The sequence below is a fragment of the Lissotriton helveticus genome, chromosome 6 (genome assembly GCF_964261635.1).
Source record: "Lissotriton helveticus chromosome 6, aLisHel1.1, whole genome shotgun sequence".
NCBI lineage: Eukaryota > Metazoa > Chordata > Amphibia > Caudata > Salamandridae > Lissotriton > Lissotriton helveticus.
Genome location: NC_136067.1, coordinates 1,302,796,519 through 1,302,811,859, shown reverse-complemented (window position 1 = coordinate 1,302,811,859; position 15,341 = coordinate 1,302,796,519).

The following is a 15,341-nucleotide window of genomic DNA, read 5'->3' as shown; positions in this document are numbered from 1 at the left end:
AAAAGATACTATTGTTGAAAATCTTAACGTTTTATTGCCTAGAAGGATAATTGACAATATTGATTAATGTTTTCCAAAGAAATTCTAGACATGCTAATGCAGGCCTCTGGTAATTTATGATGGTTCGTGGAATGAGTTTTTGTTGTGTTTAATATTTTTATGCAATAATATGTATGTACTTTTATATGGACCTCATACGAGTTCCAAATCTTTAATAAAAAATATTGAATTGAAAATTGACGCATAAATTATACAAAAAAGAAGCAGAGAACTCTGGGTAGTTCTCAAGTTTAGGTGGAAAGCAGCTCCAGTATGGAGCACTCTCAACACCAGTGACACTCTGTTTTTCTAACAAAGTCTTTAAGTGTAGGATTAGCATAGCACTGTCCACATCGAGATAGAAAGGGATAACGTTTTTTATCTTTTCCACAGCAACGTCGTTAGGAATAGGATTAGCACAGAGCTATCCATATGTGGTTGTTAAAATGGCCAAAGCCTTCTACCACTTCAAGCATGGTATTATAGCTTTGGATTGGTAAAATACCATCCTAGCCTGCAGGAAATGAATAAAAGCAACCTCTGACATGCGGTTCGCTCTCATTAGAGCTCTTCAGAGAGGTATAAGTTTGTCCAGACAGAAGGGAGCACCCAGTATAAGTCAAAAGAATACCCTTTCAGGCATAGGGTGACACATACATTATGCAAAAAAAGAAGCAGAGAACTCTGGTTAGTTCTCAAGTTTAGGTGGCAAGCAGCTCCAGTATAGAGCACTCTCAGCACCAGAGACACTCTAAATTTGCTCACCTCAAATGTCTGCTTTTCTTTCAAAGTCTTTAGGCGTACGATTAGCATAGTGCCATCCACATGAGATAGAAAGGGACAAAGTCTTTGACCATTTCCACAGCAAAGTCTTTAAGCATAGGATTAGCACAGTGCTATCAATGCTGAGCTTTTACCACTTCAGGCACAGTATAACAGCTTTGAATTTGTAAAATACCATCCAAGCTAACCTGAAATAAATAAAAGCAACTCCTGACACGTGTTTTGCTCTCATTAAAGCTCTTCAGATATATATATATATATATCCTTCTACGTGTGGTGGGAAGTTTCTTCATATATATATATATATATACACATATATATGTATGTAGGTGTATCAAACTGGTACCACGCTGTCCGCAGCATTGTTCACAATCGAGGGATCGATAATTCCGGAGTCCGCCATAAATCTCAGGCCGGAGGGAGCAGACTGAGAGATTTCATCTCGAGGGGGCGTGTAGTCTCTCATTTGACTGCCCCTGCTCTTTGTCAAACCTGGGAGGACTGGCTGCAGCGGTTATAGGGGACCCAGGGCTGACACCGTGAGTTTCGTTGATCTATGACCACCCTACCCTCCTGTAGCGGGCACCTACCCACTGTCTCGCCCAACCCCCCCATGCCACCTACCTTTCAACGCCAAAACTGTGCCTGCTGGGACATAGAGTCCGTTATATTCGACACGGGCTGCCATTGGTGTGCTGACTGCATCAGGGGGAGGGGACCTAAGTGCCTGCAGGTATTTTACACAGGAGGAGCTGATTAGGGAGAGGTTCATCACAGTGAAGGGCGCTGAGGAAGGCTACCATGCCGAAATGCATTCCCCGCCACTGGGACATCTGAAATAAACGGCTTGTCTGCTCTTAACTCCCCTTGTGGCCTCTGATCTTTTTTTGGAAGGATTTTACGTGGTATATACTGCGCTAGCCAGATGCGCAGAACAGAAGCCCCTGCAGCACCAAGTGACCCGGGATCAAACTGGTACCACGCTGTCCACAGCATTGTTCACAATCGAGGGATCGATAATTCCGGAGTCCACCATAAATCTCAGGCCGGAGGGAGCAGACTGAGATATTTCATCTCGAGGGGGCGTGTAGTCTCTCATTTGACTGCCCCTGCTCTTTGTCAAACCTGGGAGGACTGGCTGCAGCGGCTTTAGGGGACCCAAGGCAGACACCGTGAGTTTCGTTGATCTGCGACCACCCTACCCTCCTGTAGCGGGCACCGACCCACTGTCTCGTCCAACTCCCCCACGCCACCTACCTTACAACGCCAAAACTGTGCCTGCTGGGACATGGAGTGCGTTATATTCGACACGGGCTGCCATTGGTGTGCTGACTGCATCAGGGGGAGGGGACCTAAGTGCCTGCAGGTATTTTACACAGGAGGAGCTGATTAGGGAGAGGTTCATCACAGTGAAGGGCGCTGAGGAAGGCTACCATGCCGAAATGCATTCGCCGCCGCTGGGACATCTGAAATAAACGGCTTGTCTGCTCTTAACTCCCCTTGTGGCCTCTGATCTTTTTTTGGAAGGATTTCACGTGATATATATATATATATAGGAAAGTTATAGTTAGTTGGACATTTCACTCGTACAAAACCAGAGAAATTCCCCCGTTATAGTTAGTTCAGCTATGTAATGCCTATTCAATGCATTAATGTTGGCATCAATTTAGGGCAAGTGCCCATTGTCAATCTTAGATTTTGCAATATTTACGGACAGGTCTCCTTACTTCCAACATGCAGTGCAAATAAAATGAAAACATTAAATGCAGTGCATTTCTCTAACTTATAGAACCAGTGCAAGATACTACATGTTAACCTACTGCATTATTTTCTACTACAATTTCATGAATGCACATGTAAATCTTCCTCAGGGTTGAGGCCTTTAGGAATCTTGGTGTTAAAGCACAAAATATATTGCGATTCCAGCTGCCTAAGACATCTCTCTCTATTGCCCCCTCTCAGTCTCTGGGGTACGTGGTCTAGTACAAAGTATGTCAAATCCTGTGTTATGTTCTCATGTGCCTGTCCAAAATGTCTGGCCGCAGGATATGTCTTATCTTTGTTTTTAATGGCTCTAATGTGCTGTACAATACTCTGATGGCAATGTACATTTTAGAACAACTGCACTTTAAAGCATACACAGCAAATTGGCTTTTGCAGTTAATCGGTTTCATAATCCTCTACTTTTTGGCCGTGAAAGGTAGGAGCACTTCTGTGGTGTTAACCCCAAACTTACACGCCTTACATTTATGGCATCTTCTGGCCCCTTACTCTCACTCAGCCATGCTTCATGTTGTGGTGCCCCTGGGCTGTTAACCACCAGGTCCTCTTGCAACAATTTAGCTTTGCAAAAGGTAATAAGGGGCCTGTTATCTATCTTTGGCCCCTACACATAGTTACTGTGAACCCACTGGCAGTGTTTTTGCAATATTGCTCTGATCTTTTGATGTTGTAAACTATCCGCTGTGATGAAGCAGAATTTTTGTTCTCACTTGCCAGGAGGGACATTTGTGCTGTGTCTGCTAGTGAATGTTAGCTGTTCCATAGGCTTCTGGTTTGCTTTATCTTTGACTGTGTTCAAGATCGCCTTACTATAACCTCGCTTTGCAAATCTCACATTCAATTCTTCCTGCCCTTTGACCAGCTGTTCTGGACAGCTACAATTTCTTCTCATATGCAAATTCTCTGTGAATCTGTGTAGGGGTTACTGTTTTTGAGTTTGGTGGGATGGAAACTGCAAGCATGTAATATCGGGTTGCCCGCAGTGCTCTTCTGAAATGTTTTGATGTGGACCTTTCCATCAACTACATACACCGTTAAATTTATGAACTGTACCTCTTCCTCGCTTACTTCGGATGTGAATTGTAAATTCAAATCTTTCATGTTGACCCTCTTGATAAAACTTTCACTGTCTGTTTGTTCCATCGCCATATGACCAATAAATCGTCAATATAGCGGGACCATAAGACCACACTCAGTCATTTCCTGGACAAATTACGTTGCCAGCATCTGCTCCTCCCACCAGCCCATATGCAAATTAGCATAGCTGGGGGTGAAGCAGGTGCCCATCGCTGACCCCCTTATCTGCTGATACAGGTCTTTACCAAAAAGAACAATTTTATTCTGTAAACACCATCTTAGCATACACACCAGCATTTCTGTATGTCTATACAGGGTCAGCGATAGAGATATTAAAAAAATGCTGGGCCACCCTGATACCATCAGTATTTGAGATGCTGGTGAAGAGTGAGGAGACATCCAATATCATCATTGCAAAGCCTTCCTCCCACTCAATGTATTTAATCTTTTTTAGAATATCTCCTGTATCCCTGGTGTACGATGAGAGATTTTTGACAGGGTTCTGTAGGAAATGATCTAAATATCTCAATGTGTTCTCAAACAAACTGCCTATTGCTGATATGATGGGACTATCAGGTGGCACATTTTAATGTTTATGAATTTTTGGTATGAGATAAAAAACGGTGTTACTGGTGATTCTACTTTAAGGAACTTAAATTCTACCTCACCGCTGTATCTTTCCATGACTCTAATGTATTCACTGGTATCCTGTACCCTATTTTTGATGTGCTTGTTAGAGTCTTGGCAGGTTGTTCAGCATACAGTTACTTTGAATCATGGACTACCAACTCAGGAAATGAATCTATGAAATCTTTAGGGACAACGGATAAAAAGGTTGACCGAGGTTTAAAAGGTGTATCTGGTCTACAATATACATGCAAGCCTAGCAGTCTAAGTAGTGAATCATCTGCTACATCATCCATGCCAGCCCTCTGTCCAAATCACTTAAAAAGCTACAATCAGGAATCTGTAAGTTGTCTTAGCTTTCGTTGGCTCTGTGTTCTGCCATTCATTAGTCCTGCTTGTGCCAAAATATTTTGCCAATCTCAGTTTTCTGATAAATGTGAAGCAGTCTATTCTAGTCTGTACATAATCCATATCCTCAGGGTTACAGTAAGATAAAACACGCAAGAGGGTTTTCATTTCATCGTCATTTAATTCCAAATCAGATACATTCACTATGCTTGCACTTGCATTATCATCTATCATTTGTTTTTTTTATGGGTGTCTTTTTGGTAACCTGTTCTCATTGTCCATAGTTTTTTTCTCTTCATCTTCCCCTCCCCCCCTGGAAGGTTCTTTGTTGGACTTCAAAGGTCTTAAATTTGTATTTCAGTCCCGTCGTAAAAAGAGTAGTTCATCTTCCACTGAGGGTACATTGGTTGTATGACGTGTGTCCTCACTGTTTGTATCCTCTTCAGAGCTCATATCTGATCCATTTTCCTCATCATATACATGCCATCTGACCTCCCGAAGCATGGTAATAACACTGCAAAAATTCACATAAAAATGGAGTAACCGGCATGATTGTTGCATGATTATTGCAAGCTCACACTCTAGAGTCCTAGTTGTGGTGCACACATCTGTGGGATCTTCCCTACATATTCCTGGGGATACCTTAAATAGTACATCCATTTGAATTCCTGTGCATTTGTAGGGTTTTGCGATTCATTATGGGTAATTCACTCCATATATTTGAACACTGCACTGGCCAATTTTTGCATTTGCGTCAAATAGACACTCCTTCTGACAGAGGGTATTTTTTTAATTTTAAAGGAACACTCGCCTTATACAGTCCTGAGAGGCCAGAAAATAAAAAAGGCCGAAATGTGTCAACTTTACATACTTTTAAGGAATCCACATGGGATGGAAAAACGTTTATTGCGACAAACCTCAAACCAAGATAAATAACTATGTGATACTTTTGGAGACTTGTGGTGGTGTTAACTGTAAACACATGTGGACTACTTATAGAACAGATCCAACATAACAACTAAAAATATGGGCTGTCTATCAGTTTGAAAAAATGTATATGATGAAAGAGAGTAAAATATGTTTAGATTTATATAAAAGCACAAATGAAATCATGAGATATCAGATATGAATTCATAATGAGAAAAATAAAAATATGAACAAAGTGAGTTACAACTATCACAAGCACTGTCTTTGGATTGAATCTCAGGGGTTAGATATGCAAAGCAATTGAAATAATCCAATAGTCAATAAAAAACTATTGTGGATGAACTTATATAGAATTGGTCCCTTGGTGGCCATCTTTTGTATGGTTGTTACACTAATTAGCTATGACGATTTCATAGTAATACACTTACAAATGGCATTCCTACATGTGGCATATAATGGAGATTGATACATGTGATCCTATATGTAAAATTGACATTGAAACTGACAATCAAACCTCTCTGATACTTTGAGTCCTGCATGTTCGGAAATAAGATAGACAAAACAATAGCAAAAGCTCAGATAAGAACAAAAAGAACATTGAAGTGTTATAACAGCTAGTGAGGTGTAACATACTAGAATCTACTCCCCCAGCCATTCCTGTGAGGCCCTCAGAATGCAGGAAGGCACAGACCTTCTCATGCCAGGGACAGAGTTGTAATGGGGTGCTGGGAGGACCACTGCCAGTCTTGAGGGCCATCAGGTGATGCATTTGCCCTCAGGTCAGGCCACCTCTTCCCAATTTCCAGTTGTGTTGGCAGGGTGGTACCTGCAGCATTCACTTTGTTGACTATCCTGGTCCACGTTTCCTTTTCCCTGCTGAGAGGAGTATGTAGGACTTTGGCTCCAAACAATTGAGGCTCTACTCTTATCATTTCATTCACCCTGACTGACAACACAACCTCTGAAAAATGATTTTTAGGATATGACATTGGTGAAGCAAAGCTTCGCATTCGCGACTTGCTTTTGTCATGAACCTCGTCCATGTGTAACCGAATAATAAATTGTACGTCTTACTAACGTTTATTTTATGTTTAAACGAAGTCCATGAAGCTTGCCTATGTGTATTTTTTTAATATGATTAATCCGAGTCCTAAAGATGGCCGCTGCTTTGAAATAGTGTCTGCGCATGCGTCAGTCACACTCACGTGTCCTGACGTGTTTGCAGGTTTGGAGGGAAATAGTTGCGCATGCGTAATACATAGCTTTGCCAATAACGTGGTACTGCTCGTGCCACTGCTCTTGTGCTCGTATATAGGTAGCTAACATTTACACTGCATAAGTATCTTTCTTAGTGATAAGTTGAAAGTACAAACCCTGTGATGTGTTTTCATAATGTTATTTCTATGTATTAATTTGTTCTCGCTTACTTTTCATGTACCGCGGGGAATGGGGGTCTGACTGAGCCGAAAGCCATCTTGGAGGGTACTTGTGCGCAGACTCGCCAGAAGCCATCTTGGCATTGAATTACTGCCAAAGAAGGTTGATACCAGAAGCCACCCTGGGAAGCAGCACCTTCGCCCCGCAGCATCACGATATTGTTCTATTATGTTGCTAAAATGTATTATTTCCCTGTATTCTGCGCAATTTTCTCATGGGAACCCCAATCTTGCTAGGCGGTGCCCAGAGATGTAAATAAGGCCTCCAAATAGTCTGTTCTGATTGGTGTGTTACCCAAAGCCTACCTTAGAACCAATCCAAATTGAGGGATTCTGACACTTTGCAACATTGGGGGGTGGTACACCGTCCCCAAACTGTATATCTACCCTGGGTTCACCTAGGGAAATCGTCCGACTTGTCTGGTTTAGCTGACCTGTCACTGACCCATCGCACTCAATAGGTGACTGAAGATACAGAGGGTTGCGGAGCACTCTGTCCGAATTTGACCATAGACTAAGGTTTTACTGAACCTTAAAGTGCTGGCGAAGCACTTTGCTGGGAGTTCGCTGACCCAATCGGGGTCTTGATCGATAACTGCAGAGAGGGTGGAGCGCAGGCGTTGCTTCCAAACTGCGGGTGCGATCCTGTCCTGAGCGGTCCTGTCCTGAGGGGTTCCTGTCCTGAGGTCCTGTCCTGATTCCTAATTTGAGGGTTTCCTGTCCTGTCCTGGGTGTCCATTCTGCACCTGCTGTCCATTGAGGGGTATCCTTCCTTGAGGGTTTCCTGTCCTTAACTGACCCGTGGCCAGGGTTTGGTTTTCACACCAGTCTAGGTAAATATTGCTCTAAATTCTTTGAACTTGCACCTTTCTATTTTTCCTGTCTTCTGCTTCAATAAAGACACACCTTTGCATATGTGGATTTTTCCATGTTTTGCCGCAACTATTGAAATCGTAAAGTCATTTGCATAATTTCATAACGTGTTCCCATGTTACCCTATCTGTTAGAAATCATATTTTGCATTGCAGTTTGTCATTTTCTGATATGGTCTAGAACGGCCTTACTTAAATTTTCCAAAGAACTTTTGCCCTAAATGCATAGCGTTTCCTGTTGCACCCCATATTAGCATTTCCATGATTACCCTGACTTTATTTCTCTATAGTTATGTACTTTTCATTATCTTGATTATTGATTGCCTTATTCTTGTAAATCTAATGCTTACCGAGAACGAACTTTAGATAAAGATTTTTAAACTTCCAATTGTCCGTGGTCATTTTACAAAGGTATTGAACATTATTTTGAGTTGTATTTTGCTGCCTTTCCTTTTACAGCTAGCTCCCTGATCCATTGTGGTCATAGGTACCCGTGTCGGTGGATGGTAAGTCAGGTACGCTGAGTAATAACAGTAGGGAATTCACACAAATTGGTAGCAGCCCGTGAAGTCACCCGGTCAATGTATATGGTGAATTGAAATATATGGGCCCGAAGCCGGAAGCGGCGAAATTATTGGTTGGGTGACCTCGCGCGCTCTATCAGTTTTTCTGGCTAGCAGAGGATGGTTAGGGACTAGTTAAAGGTTAGGCAGGATTAGTTAGACTAGTTAAGTCGGTAGCTGCTAGTATATTAATGCTGCTATAAGAGCGGCCGTTCCGAGGGACCTGATCATTCTCTTGTGAATACGCTGCTTTGAAATTCATAAATTGTTTTATCATTGTTATTCTTGTTCTTATATTGTTATATGTATTAATCCATGCGTTTGTAAACCGTCTCGTTCATTGTTGTCCGAACTCCCCGGGGAATTGAAAAGGCAAGTGGTGAATAGAATCCATTGCCTTGAGGTCGCAGGCTCGAGGAAAGTTAGGTGCAGGTTAAGTACAACCGGGAAGCACTAACTAGGGTTTTTCTGAATACGTGTGTGAATAAATGTCAGTAACGAGGTTCATTGGCAAAATTCCCATAGTGGCGTAACCTAGTAAGGGTCACATCGGAAGAGTAGCAGGTTCCTCGGAGCTTGGGTGAAAGCAGAGGGGTCCGCTGGGAAACCTTAGACTCGGATATATCCCAGAGAAGTGGATGAGTTTAGGGAAGTAACAGGTTCACTGATGCTAGAGTGAAGGGTAGGCGGAAGAGATCTACCCGCAGCGTATGAAAAGTAAATGGAAGTAGTTTACTTGCAGTAAAATAACACTTTCTCTGTCTAGACACTTGAGCACTGTGGCGAATGTGTATTCGTTGTAAAATAACCAAGCACTAGCACTTTAGAAAGAAAGAAAGTTTCCGTTACCTTGTGAAGGGAGGGAGTCAGCCGCGAAGCGTCTCTGACGTCACTCCGTGCCGCGCTGGGATTGGTAGAAGCAGCGGGCGGGTAGCGGGGCTGGAATTGTAAAGGAGGGGTGAAGCGCCGGAGCGTGAGGACAGTCTCACGAAGGGGCCGCGCACCCATTGGCCGAAATTATTTGAACGCGTGCACCCCATTGGTCGCACGGAATTGCAAGACGCGTTCTGATTGGAGGTGACTTTGTAAACAGAGTTAAGCGTAGAAATTGTATGTGGCACTCGTATTGTCCAGAGACTAGACCCGATCCAAGAAGCCAAGGGTTTGAAAGGGTTCAGTGGAAAGCCAATAGATACGATATTATGTACGGAACTAAGAGAAAAATGTCCCTTGTAAATAGGGTAAAGAATTATTTCAAAACGGACAAACCAATTAAGTCCAGAGAGGGCGTTATTGTCCCGCCACCGAATACTCCCGCCTCTTTCATGATGTTTGATCGAGGGTACAATACCTGTGTGTGGTTGGAAAATTGGGTAAAGTACACAAAGGATGACGGAATATTGGCTTTTCCGTTAGACGGTACTTTCAATGGTAGGATTTTATTTAATTTGAGAACCCGAATGAATGAATTGCATCCCAGACCGAGACTAACGCAGTATGAGGCATTAGAGGAATGGGAGATTGAGGCTTTCGAAAGGGAGAAACCCCGAATGGACAAAGGTCTGACCAAGTGGTACCCAAGGCTGAAACAAGAGACCAGGGATAAAAGGATGAAACAGTGGAGACAGAGCATGATTGTTGAGGGTCTGTTTCCCATGATGCCAGCATGTACCCCTTCTGCAGGAGAGAAAAGGACAGAAAAGAGTAAGCATTGGGGGGCCCTGGGGGAGTCAGACGATGAATTATTAGATGACATTTTTACGAGAAGTCCGCCCCCTTATAATGAGGGAGCCCGACCTTCCAGTACAGGAGAAAATCCCCAGCGTCCATCTATTAAGGAGGAGGACAGATCCCTAAGTAGGGGGGGAGGTGGTCAGGTACTGCCCTATTTTGAGAATCCCGGACCCGCGGAGGTACGAGATATATATCCTAGAGTGCCCGTGAGCCCGGAGGAAAAATATTCCCGTGAAAGAGCTTTTTTCCCCGGACCTCTTTATGAAAACGAAGAGAAACCATTAAGTTCAGGAATGCCCTTTTTACAGCCTCCCTATGGGGAAGAGCGCAGGTCATTTGGCACAGGAACTTTGTTCCCAAAACCAAATTATGGTGGAGGACCAAGTGAAACGCATCCTACTGCCCCGAGTTTTACCCCTCACCTGACCCCACAGGTGATACCTGACCGGACATTAGGAAGAGTACTAGATGAGAGGGAGCAAGAGGCCCTAGCTAGACAGAGAACAGAAATAATTCAGAAAATCTCCCAGTTAAATACCAGTCCTGAGGCTTTGACTATTCCGGTAACAATTGGACCAGTGGTTCCGTTGTATGGAAATAATCAGGGAAGCCCAAACCCTCCAGTTATTAATCCCATCATGGCCCCACCAAGGCAGGAGCCCCTACTGATAGACGATCAGTCCAGTGAGTGCGAGTCCGAGGTTGTGTTCTTGGACCTGCCAAACAAACAGACCGGGAAGGGAGTGCAGAAGAGGCATAATCCTTTTAATGCGAAAGAAATTAAATTAGAATCAACGTCAGGTACTAGGAGTGTCTCTCTGGTAACTCCGTAAGAAATTGAAAATTGGAGTCGTGAATTAGAAAAACAGACTCCGCAAACGAAACATTTAGACCTCTACAAACTGAGGGTAGAAATAGAGGAATTAATGGCAGGAAATGTGGGATTGGACAGATTAAATACCTACTCTGAAGAAGAGTTGCTGTTTATGTGTAAAAGCCTTACCAGAAGTACCAGGGTGCTCCACGAAAAGTTGACAGACACTGCAGCTAGTATGGGGGTAGATATTTCAAGATCCAAGCCCTTGCAAAAACCTTACAGAGCTGAATTCTCAGACAAGGATATAGAGAACTTGAATGTGTCAGGGAAAAAGTTGCAGATTAAGGAGTTGCTAGCAATTTTGCAAAAATGGGGAGACGTGGAAAAATGGAAAAGCAGGTGGGCACGAAAGAAAGATGAGGCTCGATCCAGACAAGCGACCCCTGAGTTCCCTTTGAGAGAAGTAGACAAGCCCGAAACGTTATGCCCCATGCGTGAAGTGCCAGGTGGGAGGTATGTGCACGTTCCATGGTCCAGACAGGATATTGTGTCCTTTACTAACGAGTTCCCGAAATTGCGCGAAAAGCCAGTTGACTGGTACCGGCAGGTGGAAAGGTTCGTAAAGGTGCAAAAATGCCTGTGGAAAGACCTGGATGGATTTTTCGACATTGTGGTCCCGGTAGATCTATGGACTGAGTGTAAAATAGCCATAGGCTGGCTAGTGAGGAGTACCCGAGGGACTCTAACACAGGGGAGCCGTCGATTGAAGTGATGAAAAAATATGAACAAGTAATTCTGCATTTGAAAAATAAGGTGCCCGCAAAGGAAACTGATTGGACCAGGATAGATAGAACCACGCAGGAGAGAGACGAGACAGTGCACTCCTATTATGAAAGGCTGTTGCAGGTGTTTAAAACATACAGTGGTATAGATAACATCGAGATGAAGGATATGACGCATTTCATTTACAGGTTTGTAAACGGTTTAAGACCCGAAATTTGTCAGTGGATAAAGGATAATAAAATCTGTTGGCATACCAAAAAGGTAGACGAGGTCCTGCGGTACGCAAAGTACTGCGAGCACGAGATGGCAGAAAAGAAAAGGGCTCTCAAAGAAAAGGTCATGTGGGCTCAAGTGAAGCTCGCAGAACAGCAGGAAAAGCAGTTGAGTAATATGGTTAAAAGCACTCAGAACCAAGGTCCTGGGGGTGGGGGAGGAGGTAAGCCCCGGCCCAAAATGAGCAGGGAAGAGGCTATGAAGAAATTTCCCTGTCACCAGTGCGGAGAAATTGGACACTGGCGTAACGAGTGTCCTTATTTGCCTGACGATAACCCCAAAACACCTGATTTAACTCCACAGACGCAGAAAGAAAGACCAAGAAAGACTCAGCCACAGGTAAAAACGATTCAGGTGCCCCGAGCTCCAAAGCAAGTACATAGGGGAAAAGCGACAGAGGGTGATGAAATAGAAGTCTGGGAAAGCAATGAGAACAGAAATGCAGCAACTTCGCAGTATTTGTTAAACGATACCTTCCTTTGTGATGACCAGTACTGACGGGGCCTGAGAGGGGAGGACGAGGAGTGCGTACTTGGCGCCTCCTTGCCGGTAGACCAGTCCGGACCATACATTGAAGGAAAGGTTGACGGAAACGATGTCACTTTTCTGTTGGACACTGGTGCTACCCGTTCTACTGTAAGAACAGTGGACGTTCCAAACCTACCCCTCTCGGGAGAAGCCATCCAAGTAGTAGGTGTATCTAATCAATTGATTAGTACTCCTGTTACCAAGCCCATGGAGATCTCAATTGGAAACTTTAAGGAAATGCATAGATTTGTCGTTTGCGACACCAGTCCAGTGAACTTACTGGGACGTGATTTGCTGTGCAAAATGAACTGTACCATCTTTTGCACACCAACGGGTGTTGAAATTCAGACCCCAGATGAAGACGGCATTTATAAATTAATGTTAATTAGACCTGACTCAGAAATTAAACCAATGACCATGCAGGATTTGCCCAAAGAACTCCAAGAAGCAGTGAAGCCAGAGGTATGGGACTTTACTGGGAAAGATGTAGGGTTAATGAAAAACGTGGACCCCATACAGATAGCCATTAAGGACAATGCAGTATACCCCAATACTAAACCCTACAGGATGAATGCAGAAGTGAGAGCAGGTGTCACTCTGGAAATACAGAAATTGCTAGAAGGAAACATCATACAGGAAGTAATGAGTAGCCCATGTAACTCACCGATTATGGGTATCAAGAAGCCTAGTGGCAAGTACAGAGTAGTGCAGGACCTACGAAAAGTCAACAAGATAGTACTCCCCTGCTGCCCTATTGTCCCGAACCCAGCAGTGATTCTGTATCAGATTCCCTGGGATGCTGAGTGGTTCACTGTGATAGACCTATGTCATGCATTCTTTTCCATTCCCTTGCATCCAGATAGCAAATTTCTTTTCTCATTTGCCTTCAATGGTCACGTGTATGTCTGGAACCGGGTCCCTCAAGGGTACACAGAGAGCCCCTCTATCTTTAATCAGATCTTGAAAAAATGTTTGGAAACTTTGGTCTTACCTGGGAACTCTGTCCTAGTGCAATACATAGACGACCTCTTGGTGGCGTCTAAAAGTCATAGGGATTGTGTGATTGACACCATTGCCCTACTGAATCACCTGAGTGAGAAGGGACATAAAGTGGCCCCTGACAAATTACAGTTCTGTGTAAAATCAGTGAAATATCTGGGGCACCAGATAGAGAAAGGTGTTAGGAAAGTGACATCAGAAAGAGTGAGAATAATTCAAAAGATGCAGTTACCCCGTACTCAGAAAGAGATCAGAATGTTCCTGGGAGTGATAGGATACTGCAGGCAGTGGATTCTGGGATTTGCAGTCCTGGCTAGGCCTTTGATAAAAATGACCAAGAGAGGAACACCAGATATTGTAGAATGGGATGATGAAAGCTTAACAGCCTTCACCAAACTACGAGATTGTCTGTGTACAGCACCGGCATTGGGAATGCCAGACTATTCCAAAGAATTTGCCCTATTCTGTGACACTCGCGATAATTGCGCGTTGTCAGTCCTGACACAAGATCATGGCACAACGAGAAGGCCTGTGGCATATTTTTCTGCCACCCTGGATCCAGTGGCTGCTGGATTACCAGGTTGTCTGAAAGCAGTAGCTGCTACCTGCGCAAGTTTAGAGCAGAGTGAGTCCATTGTCATGGGATATCCTGTAACTGTGTATGTTCCACATGGAGTGGTAATTTTACTGACCAGAACAAAGACTCAGTATCTCACCCCTAGTCGGCTGACTAAATACGAGAGGATTCTTGTGGGTGCTGCAAATGTAAACATTGTTAGATGCAGTATTCTGAACCCCGCTACTTTGCTCCCAGACCCAATGGATATGGAAGGTGGGGTGGATGATGAGCATGATTGCATTGATTTAACAGAATTCAACACCAAGCCACGCCCAGACATTAGAGAAACACCATTTCCTGTGCATGACAAGGAATTATTTGTGGATGGTTCATGTCTAAGACATGAACAAGGAGGCCTGAGTGCTGCCTATGCGGTAGTCTCCTTAACCAAAATTGAAGAAGCAGGTTATCTATTTGACGTAAAGTCTGCACAAGTAGCCGAATTGATCGCTATGATAAAAGCTTGCAAAATTGGGAAAAACCTACGCATAACAGTGTATACTGACAGTCAGTACTGTTATGGGGTTGTGCATGACTTTGGCCAGTTATGGCTACAGAGGGAGTTCCTGACTTCATCAGGTACCCCTATTCGAAATGGAAAGGTTGTTCAAGACCTTTTAGAGGCAATCCAGTTACCAAAGGAACTGGCAGTGGTAAAGTGTGTCGCTCATAAAAAAAACATGGACACTGTATCAATGGGAAATGATTTTGCTGATCGAGTGGCCCAATGGTGCGCCAGGGATCGGTATATCATAAATCCAAAACGAGGGGGGCCAGGAACCAGCTGCCAACTTCAAGTGTTTGAAGAAGTGCCTACATGGGATGAAGTGAAAGAGTGGCAGCAGGCGGCACCTTGGCAAGAGAGAGAGAAGTGGAAGGAAGATGGGTGTAGGCCAAGACGTGTGGATGGTGTCATCTTGGGCCCAACTGGTATGCCTGTGTTACCTAGACACTTACTTAGCACAATGGCGAGATTGATACATGAAGGATCACACATTGGTAGGGACGCCATGATTCTAGTGTTCCAACAGACTTGGTACAGTAAAAAGTTCAGGAAAGTAGCAGAGTCCCTCTGCCAGAGGTGCCTGCCATGTCAAAGGATGAACGCTGGCAAAAGAACTTCGGTGGAACTGG